Genomic DNA, 16960 nt, shown 5'->3' with positions numbered 1-16960 from the left:
TCGCTCAAGGCCATCCAGAGCTGTCAGCACGTTTCTCCAGTTTGACCATCAGTAACCCACAATGCACATGGTTCTGATTCTGCGTTAAATGCACGAATGCTGAGCACTATTGTTTGAAATCATTGATCCTGAATTGCAAGTGATCATGTGGTCTCGCTGAATGATTGTGGTGGGAGTTCCTCTCATGCCACTAGCATGCAAATATGGAGATGTGACCCGACCGCTATGGATTCGTTTTACCATCAGCATAAGTCATTTTAAATCAAACTGAAAATACAGAGAGAGTGTGTATTACCAGCATGAACACACTGCAGTCACTTTAGCACTACTTTTTTGTACTACGCTTGTGTGAGGATTATCATCTTGTCTTCATCTCAGAGAGGTTGACATGTTGTCATATCTCATTTCATCTCCTCAACACAGAATGACAACTCTGATTGAGATTTCCACATCAATCATCCACCAGTGGCCTTTTGTTCGTAACTGGACCCAACCGTCTGAATACTTGTTTAATAACCCTGATAATGAGCTATTAATCTACGCTCACACCACTTGGCGCTCTACACACTGAAAAACAGGCCTGTTTTGCCGCAAGCTTTCACTGTGCATTCTCAGTTGGGATTTATAATTACTACCAATTACTGTTAGAGCTGCCTCGAGATATGCTGGATTTAACACAGCAGCCGTCCCTAACTGTGGTGTCTGAGCTTAATTTTCTTAATATAATGTTTCACAACTGAGCTGTAACTGCTGTAAAATACTACAAATGTTTTGGCATCAACAGTAAACAGTGGAGAGTGGGCAGGAAATGTGAGACAGTGGTGCAGCATCTACACCATACTAGTGATTTGTCAGCAAAAGTAAGATTTCATTTGTAACACACAACCAAAATATCTAAAACACTAAATTAAGATGACCTGAGTTTACTGAGTCATCTGTGTCATTGACTAAATCACTAGATTTTAACATTGGAGCTCCTCTCACTAGTGAAAAGGACATTCTCAGCTCAGCCGTGATACATTATTTGGTTAAAAACCTACCGAACGGCTGCAAAAGCTGCAGAAAACAATCATAATATGAGACACAGATGGAGGTGATTTCTGCATCTGTATCGCCAGAAAAGCCGGATTACGCCCAGTGACAATGTTTGCAAAATTACTTACAGCATCTGCACATGGCTACTAAGGCATGGTAAAAGTTAGAGGAAGATCATGGTTTTGGCAAATAGACCATAGATACACTACAGTTAAGATTATGCAGCAGGGAAAGATCGATGGAACATCTCAAGTTCCCTTCCTGTTTGTTGTGTGGACAAGATAAAAGGACAATTGCCAAAAACATTTCTTCCTATCCTATTTTATTTCTCTAACATGTTTCAGGGTGATTTACCATCCATGTGTCAAGCTCTCACTGGAGAACTGAAGAGGATTCAGCCTTCTTGCAGGAATATTTATAGACGATGGAGGCACAAAGTCGAAACATGTTGGTGAAATAAAGAAAATTCTTCCAGAAATCATCTTAGAGTTGCTGTGCTGTTTGTTTGTTTTTTACATTTCCTGTACTATTTTCACATAAAATGTGCCACCATCTTACTGTAATTACAGAAACACTTCAAGGTTAGAATCCAGGAAAAAAAATGTCTCAACCTAAAACAAACAAGTGACCAATATGTCACCAAACCAGCTCTCTAACTTCCAGACTACTGTCAGCTGACAGCTTGCATGATTAATGAATAATAGGTTATATGGTGTAAAAAACCCTAAAATTGACCAATTTTTAGCAGAGGGGTCATAACCTTTAATTGATTTGTCACCTAAAACAAATGCCATAATTGTTGTGATATCATCCTACTTTGAGATAAATGACAATTTGAAAATTCAAATGTATTACGCATCAAAACAATGCTGCTGGTACACAATGGATACTGGATCTGCTATGAGCAAGATAAAGGATTAAGGACACTATACCAACAGCTGTGACTGACACTCAGAGAGACTCAATGAACTCTACTGCTGGCATGACGGTGATATGAAGATACTTTTTAATGCAAAACTCTTTCATTCTGTGAAATGTCAAGTTTGTGTTCTTGACCTTCACCAACACATTTATAAGAATTTACAAGGTGTAACAAATAGTTCTTGAATAAGCCAACTGAAAATTACCACCTTCTAATTCACCACCATCTATAAAAGCTTATAAATTGTAGCTATTGTCTTTATAAATTATTAATAATTTACTAATGTTGTGCAAGTCATTACTAGTCATAACTAGCCAATAAAACAAAAAAGTACAAAATGAAATTATTTATTAATCACTAATCAATTATTTAGATTGTGGAAAAAGTTGCTCTTATTCATGTCTTGTAACTGACCTATAAAGCATTTGTAAGATGTTTATTAACCATTAATAAAGACAGTTGCTTATAAATCTTTTATGACTTGTGACTAATTACAAATAATTTTCCATATTGTCCTCATCACATCCCTGAAAACTCTCCAGTGGTGTACTAAGAGGCTGACTTGTTCAAAGGACTCAGTGACGCTGCACTTTACAACATAAACAACACCCCATTCATTATGACTGGTAACCTGATAGTGACCGGGGGGATCTCAACCGGCCCGCCAGGCTTTCAGAGGGCTTATTGATCCATTAATTTCGTCGGCTTTAGTGGTCTGCAGTGACAGAGTGCCTCTGTAAATTGAATGGGGGCTGAGGGATTACAATGACCGTATCTGATGAAAAGGTCCTGCATGAGTGGCGACGACATAAATAAAGCCAAAGGTCATCCATCTTCCTCTCTCAGGAGCTGGTTTACTGTGTCGAGGAATATCTAATCTCGTCCCCAAAAGGCCTCCTAGTGGCAGATATTTCACAGCAGTGAAGAGTGGCCAAATGTCAGCATACAGTATGTCTCTCACACTTTGGACTATTGGACGCACAGCAGGGAGGGAAACAGTAGGAGGAGCAGAGCAGCTATAGAAGGCTGTAATCTTAATGCACTTTAACTACTGTTTCTTTATTTACAGTATGTTTAAATTTCCTGTGTTCAAATTGTAAACAATAAAATGTTATTCACCTGCATATCAAGAAGATACAACTGAGGTCATGTCCTCTTTACTTTGAGGATGTAAAGGTTTTTCCAAATTCTTGATACAGAATGTGCAACGTTTGACTTTTTGAACTTTTGACTCATGTATGTCAGATTTGCTGGGTGTCCACATCACAATAAAACCATATAACTGTTTCTTTCTTTCTGTGGTTAAAAGAAAATAGAAACAGGTGCCAGATTTTATTGATTAGTAAAATTAATAATGTATATTATACTTAATAGCTGTCTTTCTCTGCTTACATGCTTTCATTTTTGCATCATTTGCATAAAAAATTACATCTTTAGTCACTTTTTAAGATATGTGTGTATGTTGTAACAGTATACGCCTACTGGTTAGTCATTTTTCTAACCAAACCAGGCAAATAACGTTTCAGAAGTCAGAAAAGTTTACTCAATAAGAAACTTGTAGTCGGAAAAGTGATACTGAATTTGCAGTAAGATAACAAAATCAGTTGGTATTTTACTAGAGAGATAACAAAGATAACAAAGTTAGTAAAGTTTAGTTTACCCTTACTGTACCTCACGTATTGCAATATTGCTTGAGCTGCTGCATATTCCATCAATCTTCGTCAGAAAGAACATGTGAAAGAGCAGCAAGTATTTGATCTCTTTCCAATATAAATAAATATTTAGCATGTTTTTCTTTATCTGCAAATGTATGCGTACCAGCCTGATTTGGCACTATTTTATATGAGATGTCTTATTAATTTCACCTGCATAATCTATCCATGAATGTATAATGTTTTTTGTGTTTTGTTGCAGCAAATAAACTAGACAAACATCTAATAGTTGAATCTTAACTTCAAGTATTTCTAAAATCTTCGGTATCAAGGTCAAACGTTCATCATTTTCAGAGTAGTATGGCACGTTGCAGGAACAGATGTGGGCGAGCATTTGAAAAAAAGTTGCACATTAATGATCTCCGGGGATATAAGACCATATTGTGCCTTTATATTTGCTGTGATATCCTCATGTGTGTGTGTGTGTGTGTGTGACAACAATAGGTCATTTCATTTTGGCCTCAGAGATGAAAAGCCCTGACCTTTGAGGGCTCTGGTCTCACCAGCTTCAAGCACATGACATATGATCCGCGATCAGACGTCATGTAGCTTTGCACCACTACACGGCTGGCAGTGACAGAAGTTATGAAAATCATTTACGAAGAGGTAGAATAACGAGAGACTTCGATGCACCAGCGATAGAAACTCTCCAGGCAAATGAAGCTCTCCCTGTTTTTAAGATCAGTGTACACGCTCTGTACAAAAGACACACCGAAATCAATAGTACAAGTTGGAGGAAACAGATACTTGAGACTAATGGACACTGGGAATTGCGGCTGATGGCTGCAAAGGCCTGAAATTCATATTGATACGAACATCACAGGCCAGTGGGCTCCGAGGGGGCGAGAGGAGGTCACAGGTTGCTTTGACAGCCAACCCTCTCTTAATGGAAGCCTATCGACTGAATTGGGAAGAGGCTGCTGTGACTAACATGTAACAGGGAGGCACAAAGTCTGCCTATGTGTGCGCTGAAATAAATGTGTCTGTATGGGCGCTTGTACTTGTGCACCCTCTGTGTGTTTGAATGTATCAGTTTCTTAGCAGTCTTGAGGGATTGTCACTCTGATCAATAGCAGGTTATTAATTACTTAATAATACCCTGTTCTGCTCCGGACAGGATGATATACACTCTGAAATATAAAAATGTTCAAATGCTGTGTCATTTTAGCCTTCAGCATTTAGAGACCAAGGAGATTTTCAGTTTGACTTGTAAGTTACTTATGAAGACTTGTGGCTTGTGACTAAAAGTCCCCAAAGATGTGTTCAACAAAGATGGCAAGAACGGCCAAATTAAACTTAAAGAGATGATAAGAGATCTTAAAGCATCTCCTCATACACAGAAATTGTGAAAACAGCAGGTGTTTTGGAGAAATGTAACCCACAAATGCTTTGTTGTGGGATGTTAATACTACCGGAGTTCAAAAAGTGCAAAATCAAACAATAAATTACTCTTGCATAACTACTTCCTGTCTGTGGCGCTGCAAGTTGCACAGTGATGTGCAGCGCATCTAAAGCAGCAGAATTACAGTTTAAAGAGGTGATGTGCCATTTAAATATATTATATAATAATAAATGCTAAATAACATCTCCTTGTTCTCTGTGCTTCATTACCTTCAGTGGTGCCACCAGCAGCCAGAAGTTAAATTACAACATTTACGTTTATGAGTAAGTGAGACCTCAACTCAAACCTTTGCAGGACCTGTAACCTTTTAGATCAGTGGTGCCCAAACTTATTAGCTTGTGGCCTCTTAAAGGATAGGCTCGTTATTTTTCTAGGTCAGGTGCCTATATATATATATGAATATATCAGCTATATTGCACTTAATAATATAGGTGATGTGAGACAAAGGCGTAGTCATCCTTCTGTGCAAAAATGCATTTAAAAGTTTATCTAATATGATATCTGATATACTAATATGAGGCTTTAAGTGGATAGCTTCCAAAGTAAGTCCCAGTATGAACAAGAGGAATGATTACAGCAGACAGAACCTATTTAAATGTTCATTTTGGGCATCTGAATATATATTGACAGACCTGAAAAATTGAGAACTTGTCCTTTAAAGTGCAGCAGTTAGTCTCTGCCTTGTGAAAACCACATCAACCTTTCATGAGTTAAGACAAAAACAGCCCTGTTTTCACCTTTGTGACAATGCAGTTTTCAGATAATCCAATGGATTTTTAAATGGCTTATTTACCTTTTATAAATAGGATAATTTTCTTAACCCATAAAGGAACACTTAATTCTTGGAGATAAATAGTGAGGTGCACAGTGAGGTCTTCACAGGTTGTGATTTTACCCTCAAAATGTCTCCACAAGGGATAAAACATTTCACAAGGAAAAACAAAATTTCAAGGAAAAACAATTATAAAAATGTCTTTTTTCTCCCGCTTGGTGGAGTCCCAAACAGAAAGTTGGGAAACACTGTTTTAGATTATTGCTGAAGTGCTGCGGCACAGAAACTCATGGACACACTAGGAAAAGAAAAATGCTGGATGAGAAACTATTATGTACCAGATATTTTCCTGAACCTCCACTCAGTATACTAGATTTCTTTACTTCAGTATACTTAAGTATAATTTGCACACAAACTTTCACCCTGCCAGATATGTGAATTAGCAATCTGCTAAAAAAAAAGCTTCCGTTTGCAGAAAGCAATATTTTACATCCTGTTGTGTCCATGAATACAAACTGCTGACTCAACATGAGACTGCAGTGTGAAAGTGACAGTTAATTGACAGCTGGTGTATTTCCTGCTGATTTACTCTCCTCTTCCAGGCAATTGGCGAACGCACGGTAACCTGACCCACATCTCTCACCACAAAAATGTAATTATATGCACTGCAACCATTTTGCTTCCTTCTGAATTGGCGGCATGTGCTCTCAGTTCATTTCGCCCCGGAGGGCTGAGCAGCTGTGCATCGCTCAGCTCATCCAGTGTGACAGCCCGAAATCACAAGTGCAACAGCCCAGTCATGGGAATTTATCATCGGTAAACACACATATCACTGAGCAATCAGCGACTGAGTGGAATACAAGTCGAGCTGCAGTTGATGCAGTGAAAAGGACAACTACTCCCCAAATAGGGATCATTGGATTGTGGGCTAATAGCCCGAGTGGCAGCCTGCCAGGTAGATGCACCTGCGGCTCTGTAACAGACTGCATCATCACAGCAGTTAAACCATTACATATGGTTTTAGAGTACCAAGAGCACCATTAAATCACAGCTGCTGAGAAACAACCTCGACTCTCAACAGCACAAGAGCAGCAGACAACTGAATCTATTCCTATGTTCCTCATCTCAAACTGTTTATTTCAGTAACAACTCAATCAATCAACAAGCCTTAAAGAGACAGGAGCTAAAACGGCCTGTTTCAGACAGAGGCTGAACCGAGGTGCTGCATAAAGGGCCAGTTTAAGCTAAATAAGGAGGTTTTTTTTAACTGTAAATCATGCAAATATATTCCAGAGCCTCCGGAAAATAAAAAAAATAGACTTGGGAAAGTGTGTGATACTTTCCCTTTAATACAAAGCCCTTTTATATCATGACTGCCAGCAACTGAGGTTTATTAGATTTTATTGCCTCTGTATGAAAAAAAGTCATTTAATGACTGTGATTCTTTCAGCTCCTACTTGTTCACCAACTGCAAGGTACTGAATAAAGAACACTCTGCTGAACACTATCAATAACAATATCTGCAGCCACAACTAATGATGAGCATGATCACATTTGTAGTAATGACGCTACAGTATGATTGTTTCCATCATCTAATGAAGACTCCGCCTGCACCTCTAAGACGGGTCTCTGACGCAGCTCTGGTCACATCAGAGCTAAACAGTGATGCTGCCTCGGTGCCAGAGCTCTGACCCGTTCACCAGCTCTTTGACCCTCGCTGGAATCCCGAGCGAAACACAATTTGTAACAGTCCAGATATTTATTTTTTTTTGTTTGAACCGCTCATCTGAAACAAATCCAGTGGCTCGGAGTGATACGCAGATACAGATGGTGCAACAGAATTAGCTGTTCTGTTAATTAGACACTCAGCTACTACTGTATCATGCAGTGGAAACCAACATCTATATCATGAAAATGTCAATAATGACAGCAGATGTTTTAAGACACAAAATAATCAAGATCTACTCTATCTGCTCAGAGTAATGATGAAGGCTTAAAGGTCCTCTCCACAGTGCATTTTAGCCAACAAGTGGATCTAGCATGACAGCAGCCTGAGGTTGAACTCTCATCAACATCACTACGACAAGCCGCTCAAAAGACTCTCAGTCAACCTGTCATCTGCTGTCCAAGCCGCTATTAACACGGCTGTCGACGTTACTCTTCAGCTGCGATAAATGATGCGCTGCAAAGGTCACAGTTCACAGCCACTTCTGACTGTCAACAAATGTCAGTGTCATTTCAGGTGTGTGTCAAAGATGCTGTATTTGATGTACAGTCTATAAAACATTATACTTTGACCTGTAAATGTATTATAAATGGGGGGCAAATCATTGTTTTTCATAGTTTTATCTGATTTTTTTTTCTGTGATGTCAAAGAATATAACTTTTTAGGCACAAAAATGTCCAAAGACATTCTTACCACTGGAATACAGAGGTGCACAAAGTCAGATAATTATAAGAGTAGGTATTTAATATTGCACTGAAAAGGGTCCTCAGATGAATACTAACTTTAAGCAAACTAAACACAAAATGCATGACTGCACCATTAACAGAGTGTACAACTGATAATTGAATAATGATAAAAGGCATAAAGATAGCATGGCCAGAGGTTTAGCTGTACCTCTGCAACATCACCTGACCTGACTGTGTTTTGTACATTGTGCACCAGTGTTGTGTTAACAGTTTAGTGGAATATTCATTTCAGTCACACAAGTTGAAGTTGAGGGACTTGTGAGAGACAGATGAAGCAGCAGAGGCTGACATATCCTAACTTTTAGTCCCTGGTATGGGTCAAGTTCCAAAAATCACTAGATCCTACAATTCCCACGATGCAACTCAATAGCATTTTTTTCTTTTTTTAGACCCTGGCTGCCCGGCAAATAACCATGTATATCAGACTGCACACTGTACGCAATTTGCAGTGCAGTTCTGTTGAAGTCTCCAAAAAGTCTCCAAACCCAAGCTGAGATGACCCTGATGACATCACTATGACATCATCAGGGTTATTTCCTCACTTTTCAACTCCTCCAGAGCTACAGATGAAATTATACAACTGTTTTCACAGACTGAGTTGTACTCAACATGACTAATAAATGGATTTTTATATGTAAATGGTTCAGATTTCAATGTCTACAGATCCTCACTCTTTTGATATCTGCAGAACCTCCTGGTCACATATGCAGATTTTCTTTTTTTTTCAGTTAATTTAATTGCAAATCTCAGTATTTTATCTACTCTAATGCCAGTATGTCAGTAAACATCTTTCTACCTTCTTCTATTAGAGGTAGAAGTTCAGAACTACAAAGCCAAAAGGTGACTTCCTGTGTTATTTTGTCTGCAGCACACGGTACTCTTAAAAACAGGTGAGCGGTGGGGTTACTTGATAGCATCGGCTTGTTCTGAAATCAAACACTTCATAAATATCTGTACTCACTCGCCTCCCCATCCCCTGGTGTCCTAGAGAAGATGCAGCTCAGAGAGACGGATGCTTTCAGCCATGCATTATTCACCACTGTAATTCCACAACCCTACAAAAGAGAAAACAGAGGGTTTGTGTTTATTTTATTTATCTCTTAAATCCACAAATAGATAGCTGAAAAATGTTCCTCGTTAAAAATGAATGACCGAGCAGCAAATAGTGAACCTTTGGTACTGTTGTCCTGGAGGGATTAAGACTAATATCCGTTTCTATTCATCAGAAGCTCCAACACTTGGTCAGTGTTTGAAAAGCAGAAAACTGCAAAAATGAGACCTTGTAACATTTTATAAATGGACTTCTTCAAGGTAAAACTCAATTTAAACTGATCTATTGTATTTTTAAGCCTTTGCTCAAGACTTTCACTACTTAATATGTGGTGGTTGTGTCTGTTTGTATAGTTCTGTTAATGTAGACAACACTGGAAACTGGGCAGATATGTTTAAAGGTCACGACTGAAAACTTAAAAACCAAGGATGAAAAAAAGTTGGATAACATTTGTAAATTGCCTTGATGTCATCACAAACGTCACTTTATTACTTAACTTTAAATACATTTGTTAGTGTTTTTTGTTGTACTTTACATATGCTTACTGATCGCATGTAAGGTTCAAGCCATCTGTTCTTTCTGGATTCCCTTGTAGATACTAAGAGCATAACTATGTGCACACACATCACTATAGAGATTAACAAATTATAAAAAAAAATAATGTCTGCACACAAATCCCAATCCACAAATGTATTCAGGGTAGATTGGAGTTGGATCCTGGATCCTTGGAAACTGAGTTTGTGCCACTATGCCCTCTTTAGGTTGTCTTTGAATGCATTCATTATGTATGTGTTGATTATATTTGATTATTTTAATTGATTGAATAAATTATATCAACATTAAACAACAAAAGCAAGGTATTTAAAGCACTTATTGGCTTTATTTCTGAGATTTAAATGTGAAGATCAATATCAATTTCATGTCTGTGTCTCAAGTAAAGAGCTGGAGACGGGAGGCGATTAGCTTAGCTTCGCATAAAGACTGGAAACAGGGGGAAACAGCTAGCCTCTAAGCTCTAAAGCTCACCAACAACAAACGTATCTTGTATCTTTATCTGTACAAAAACGAAACTATTTGGGGTTGTTGGGGTAGCAACGTGCTGTAACTAACAACAGCCTGGTGCAGTGACTTCCCTGAGTCTTTTCATCACAGTGACATTGCCATGGCAACCAGTGCAAAGATGTACTGGGTGAACTTTTCTTCGTCAAGAAATAGTTACAGCACATAACTCTCCCTGTAATCACAACTTGTTGTGTTTACATTTACTGAATGTTCATGACAGATTAAACAAAGTGTTTGTTAAAGAGGTTTAAAGGTTATTTTAGTCTTTTTTTGTTTCCCCGTGCTTCAAGTCTGTATGCTATGCTAATCGCCTCCTCCTGACTTGAGCTCCATACTTAACACAAAGACATGAGTGGTATCAATCTTCTAATCTAACTATCTCCAAGAAATGAAAACACATTTTTCCAAAAATGTCAAACTATTTATTTATTTGATGAATCGTAATAATCATATAGATTCACCACATCCTACAATAATGATAGCTGCTAACAGCTGGAAAGCAAGCCAAAAACCCCCTGATGTCTGAATGTTGAACTATTTATTTATTTGATGAATCATAATAATCATATAGATTCACCACATCCGACAATAATGATAGCTGCTAATAGCTGGAAAGCAAGCCAAAAACCCCCTGATGTCTGAATGTTGAACTATTTATTTAAAGGGTTACAGAGTCTATAATATTACATATACAGCACATATTGTATCATAGGAACCCTGTATATCTGATCATTTAACCCCTTATTCCACCTCCAGGACTCTTAGGTCATGTAACATGGGGTTCCTGGCTGTCCTACGAACAAATCTTAAGCTCAAGGGGTCCGCGCCTTTGCTTGTGCAGCCCCCAGACTGTGGAACAGCATCCACCTCACTATCAGATCTGCCCCCTCCATTGATTCCTTCAAGTCCAGGCTAAAAAAAAAACTTTTATTCTTCAGCGTTTGGATCCACTTGAAATGGGTTATTACTCTATGCCTCAACTATGTTTGTCGATTTGTGCTATATGTCATGTGGTTGCTTTGTTTTTAGTCTTTAATTCTGTTTTTATTGCCTGATTTTGCTCTGTACAGCAATTTGGTCAACTTGCATTGTTTTTAAATGTGCTCTATAAATAAATGTGACTTGACTTGACTTCCTATAGTTTCTCATAACCTGTTGTTTTCTTCTCTCACGACTGAAATGTAAAACAAGCAGAAAATAAATTAAAATTAGTCGAGAGCTGATCAAAGCAGTTTGTCACACTCAGTTGTGTTTAACCTCACTCATGCCGAGAGATTTTCAAACGCATCCTATCCTGTAGACTGAAGCACTTTCTAAAAAATGCTTTGAGATTTGGAGGGAAGTGGCTGAACAGATTGTTATGTCACCATTAGGGAGCTGTAATAAAGTCATATTTCCTTTGCATTTTGCATGACTGGAGGGCCTTCCACTCTCGCCTGTCTGCTCCTCTCACATCAGCCTCCCTTAAGTGGAGCAGTTCTGGGCTGCAGGTTTTGCCTCGCTGCCGCCAGAGAGTGTCTGTGCCAGATAGCATTGCATGATTACACTCTGCACCGCACAATTTTGTAGACAGCGTTATAGCAGGAGAATAAAATGTCTTAGGCCTCATTAAACGCCCACACATTTGGAAATTAGAAACCAGTTATTCATCACTGGGAAAAATAGGGACATCAAAATTAAGTCTTTTATAACAAGTTGCAGACGAGCTCTGAGGAGATGAGCTGCTTAACACACACTAAACACCCTATGGGTCTCACTTTTTTGGCTGGACCAGGCAGCCACAGACCAGCCCTATAACCCCGAATGTCTGTCCGTCACTGACTCACTGAGTGATGAAGTTACATCATAGAGACAGAGCGCAATTAAGTCTTGCCCACCCTGGAGGGAAGAGCAATTCATTGCTCTCCTTTGACTTTTTGTTGCATGAAGGTGCCTCCTTGTCACTTCTGTCTGCTAGCAAGCAACAGAAAAATGCCTAAAAGCTGCTGTGTGGTGGGATGCACTACCAACAGGGTAAATTACCCAGAACTAAGTTTTTGTAAGCTGCCATCTGAGCCTTTAAGAACACAGAAGTGGTTACAGGGCTGTGTCCCATGCGGTGGAAGAGACAAACATGACCTGAGCTGCACGAACATCCTGCAGCTCAAAAACCTCCATAAAAATGTCACATATAAACCGGGACATGCTGCTAGTCACAGAGAATACATATGAAAGTAAACACAGAACAGCTGTTTAATTGAAAGGTATGCATTCAGCTGAATTGCTATCTGTAAATAGAGCCTAAATGGGTAATGATTGCATGTCTGTGCATGTAATTTCCCGCCTATGTTTATAATCTGTACTCGCCATATCAGCTGTGAAAAGTGTCATGCTAGACTGTTATGTTATTATGTTTGCTATTCAGTTGTGCTATCTCTACTGTAGACAGGATGTCAGCCCTTACATTCATGTATTGCATCTTAGCATATACATGTAACAGGTTTCAGCATATTCAGATGGGCATGGACTAAAATTTCTCAGTGCTGCGCAGGCACGCACGAGATAAACCCGATAGCCTTAGAGGGCTGCGCATTTACTCATAGAATCTGGAGTTACGGTAAATAAATGACATTGCTATTACGCTCTCAGGGAGCATTTACAGACCACACAGAGGCTCTGACAATGACAGGAGCACCAACCCGCGGATGCAAAGAGACACCTAGTTAGCATGGCTGGCATTGTTAGCATAGCCGTGCCATGTGTAGCCCATAGACTGTTAAAAAATAAGATGTAACTGCGGTGTTTCTGGTTTAACGGCACCATGCTGGGCAGGTGACAGGTGTGTTTTCGGTGTGTGTGTGCTCTGAAAGACGTCATAGCATGGATATAAAGTCACAGCTGACGAACTGCTAGCCTAGCATGCTAATCCTACGTGAACATATGGATGAGACCATCTGTTTATAGACATCTGCAGATAGAAACAGATGAAAGCATGGGGAGTTAACAGATAATTAGAATAGTTATAATTAAAATTAAAATTTCTCAAATCAAACATCTCAAGATGATTGGAAAGCATTGTTATCACGACTGCATTTATAACCTTTTTTTTTTTGACTCAAACATAACTTAAGCATTTCATGTGATGTGCTACTTCAGCACATTTTAACAACAAATATTACTGAGACCACTACAGAAAATTGCAGATGAACATTTAATATCCAGGAATTCACATTATAGACACTACCACTGATTATCCCTGTGACAAATTGGCCACAATTTCACACATTGACCATACACAGTGGGTCCAGACGTACTAGATTTTGACCTAGTCTTGTTTCAATTCATATTGTGTCATAATTTTAGGGCAACACTGGAAATGGTAGTGATTGTGATAAACAGTGACAATCAAGAGCAAAAAATTCATTGTGTTTCCTCTAAGCTGCAAAACACCAAAGTAGTTCTGACAGATATTTTTTTGCCAGGAGCCAATGCAAACAGAACAATAATGTTTTTGGCCATGTATCTGAATGTACTGTGAAAGAGCATGCTGTCATGTTGCTCCCATTTTCAAGCAATATCCTGAATATGTGTCCTAAACTTTGCTACTCATAAATATTTCATCGCTTGTTAAATTGATTAAAAAATCCTGTCAACTTGTAAATTTTAAGGCAGCAACTGTGGTCATATGGAAAATTTCCTCTCTGTCTTCAGCTTGATGCTGAAAATGTCAAACATGTATGATAAACAATGATCTTTCTCCTTGAATATTGCTGACACAAATGAGTGAAAATTAAGAGGCAATCTGTAACATTTAAATAAGTAACCCATGAGAATCTTCTCTCAACATGCATCGTTCTTTTACAATTTATTTACTTCTACCTTTTTTTGCATGTTAACCATTTTCTACTGTATTAATGCATTTCAAATGATGTCGTTTTTTGATGCACTGGACTATAATTGTCAATTGTCCTGTTTTCTTCTTCCTCTCACCAACAGAACAACGTTCCAGCTCTGTACATGTGTACAAGCAAAAAAATATCAGTTTTGATCATGACAAACATTGTCCACAATGCCAATTGGTTTTGAAAGATTTTCACAAGCCCATTGGTCGCACCACTTTTTCAACCCAAAGCGGGTGATAATCCGTCGCTAGTCATATACCGAAAGTAAAATATTTCCAAATACCTGATAGACCCAAGCTCACCAAGTTGTGTTGTATTTCCCAACGAGGTCTGCTTTGGCGTTTGTGTTACTATTACTATGTGTAGCGACATAGACCTGTGTGACTGTTGCAAGGTTTTCAGCAGACAAAGATGATATAACAAAGAGTGTTGTCTGTGAGCATGTTTCTGGTGATGACATATAAATATAATATGTTTGTCATTTATTAAAATTTGATCTCAGCTCTGCAACTCCCTTTTGGAGCAGCTGCATACATCTTCTCCATGATAAAAAAAAAACAATTATGTCAGTGACTTGTCAGAGTATGTGTTGTCAAACAATCATGTCACGTCAATGACGGCTAGTGCTCCCAGTGGTCACATAAGATCAGCAGCAAAGGCTTTTCGAGAGGTGGGATCTGTATCTCCTGGAAGCCTCTACAGCCACAAATGCTACATTCAAGACCTCAACAGGTCATAGAAACAAACTAGTCAAGTTATACACTTGATTCAGCTGTTTTATTGCTTGTTTTTAAATATATGAACCCACTCCATGGAAAGCAATATGCAAAATGAAACAGGGCGCATTGTAATACAAAAATAAAGTTAATTGAATTAAATTAGAGCTCTGTGAAGAATAACATCTGCGGCAGAAAAGATTTACAATTAAATATGTGCAGTAATATTTAATCACTTTTATTAATTGGCTACTGCTAAATAAAGAACAGAAGGCATTTGGAGAGAAAAATGTCTCCAAAAGCTATTAAATGAACAAATGAATAAACTGCCTGTCTAGCCAACATGTACATTGCATACTTCTATTTATGATCAATTATCCCCCAAATAGCCATCATCATTAGTCAGCAGTCAACAGTTGGCTTACGCAGCCAGTATTTCAGACTTGAATAAGAATTCATGAAAACAAGAAATTGCAGCTTTAAGGCCGTCTGTGGGTTTCAGACCCTTCAAAGAAGAAACTGTTTCAGAAACAAGTAAACAAGCATTAATTGACCACTAAGACTCTGCGGGTTTCCAGTCTTCATCTCTCTATAGTTAGTGACGAAAAATGAATTGTGTGTCAGGCCTGTATTACTCACTCTGTGATCCCAAACCAACTTGTTGAAGGATTACATTACCAGCCTCTCTCAAGTGGGGATGGCTGCTGCTTGGCTCTTCCTTGTGCCTCTCTGGCTTTGATTTGAGCCAAAAGAGCCACAGGATACAGCTTCTAAGGCATTAGCATTCTCAGCAGTCACCCAGCAAAATTTCAGATCACACTAGTTTAAAGTGACAGGGTGCTTAAACTACAGTACAAGGGGGTAAGAAACAACGGCCCCCTGCTAACTACAAACATATTATGTAAGGAACAGTGATGGGCTTGTGCCCTTTCATCTGCAGAAGTCTGTTTCATACAGTATTTCCCAACACTATAGTGTTACACCTCCTGGGTATGGACATGCTAATGCTGTTTAAGCACTGATTTTATGATGTGGTTCTACGCAATTAAGATAATGTGTTGAAATTGGCTGAGGAGTCGAATAATTGATCTTTAACTCATTGTCCAAGTGTTGTGCATCATCCTTATATTGGCAAAAGACAGACAAGAAAACCACCAATGATTAACTCAATGAGGCTGTTTATGTTGTGCATATATACCCTGTTAGAGGCAAAATGGTACAAACTGGTATCCACCAACATCAGCAGATACACATGAGATTGTAGCCCCTTTTAGGCATTTTATCCAATCTTTACAGCAGCACTTTATTTGTTAAGTTAATTTTAGCTCCACTTTTTCAAACTACAATCATCTATCTAATATCTATCAGTAGTTTTTATAATGATTTTCAGTGAATTTTCAGTTTGGTTTTCTGACCTTTAGGCCATTTCTATTTTAGTTTTTATTCTATATATAATAATAATAATAATAATAATAATAATAATAATAATAATAATAATAATAATAATAATAATTACATTTTATTTATAGAGAGCTTTTAGCCATATCACATGGTCTTCATCATAGATAGAGATGGATCTGTTGATAGGCAGTCTCAGTAGCTGTTATGATTCCACCTATAGCATTTTTAGGGCATCTGTTCCATGCTGGAAAACCATGTAATATAGCTGAAAGGTCTGGAAAAAGCTAGTAAGTGGACCTTGAGCTGTTATGTCAAACAAATATTTTCAAGGTCAAGAATGAACTTTCATGATTAGTTTTAGTTTCTAGTATTAGTTTAGTTTGGAAGAATAAAATACAACATAATATATTTTGAATTTGTATCTCACAGCACCTTTTACGTTTTTCTGGTGTTTTGCGGACTTGAGTAATGTCAGTGTTCTGCGTAGGAGTGGGTTCTGTGGATTTCCTCTGTGCTGCTGCACACTGTTTAAGA

The 16960-nt window shown here is 38.3% G+C and overlaps 1 long non-coding RNA gene across 3 annotated transcripts in view; it reads right to left on the bottom strand.

The window, feature by feature from the left end:
• Positions 1–16960, bottom strand: part of LOC122973619 — a 146241-nt gene that overhangs the window by 120343 nt on the left and 8938 nt on the right. For all 3 annotated transcript variants that reach the window (XR_006400099.1, XR_006400100.1, XR_006400098.1), the window contains exon 2: positions 9277–9370. This is a non-coding gene — a long non-coding RNA (uncharacterized LOC122973619). The remainder of the gene's footprint in view (positions 1–9276; positions 9371–16960) is intronic.

This window comes from Thunnus albacares, chromosome 22, assembly GCF_914725855.1.
Source record: "Thunnus albacares chromosome 22, fThuAlb1.1, whole genome shotgun sequence".
Lineage (NCBI taxonomy): Eukaryota > Metazoa > Chordata > Actinopteri > Scombriformes > Scombridae > Thunnus > Thunnus albacares.
This window is presented reverse-complemented; position numbering and strand designations above follow the sequence as displayed.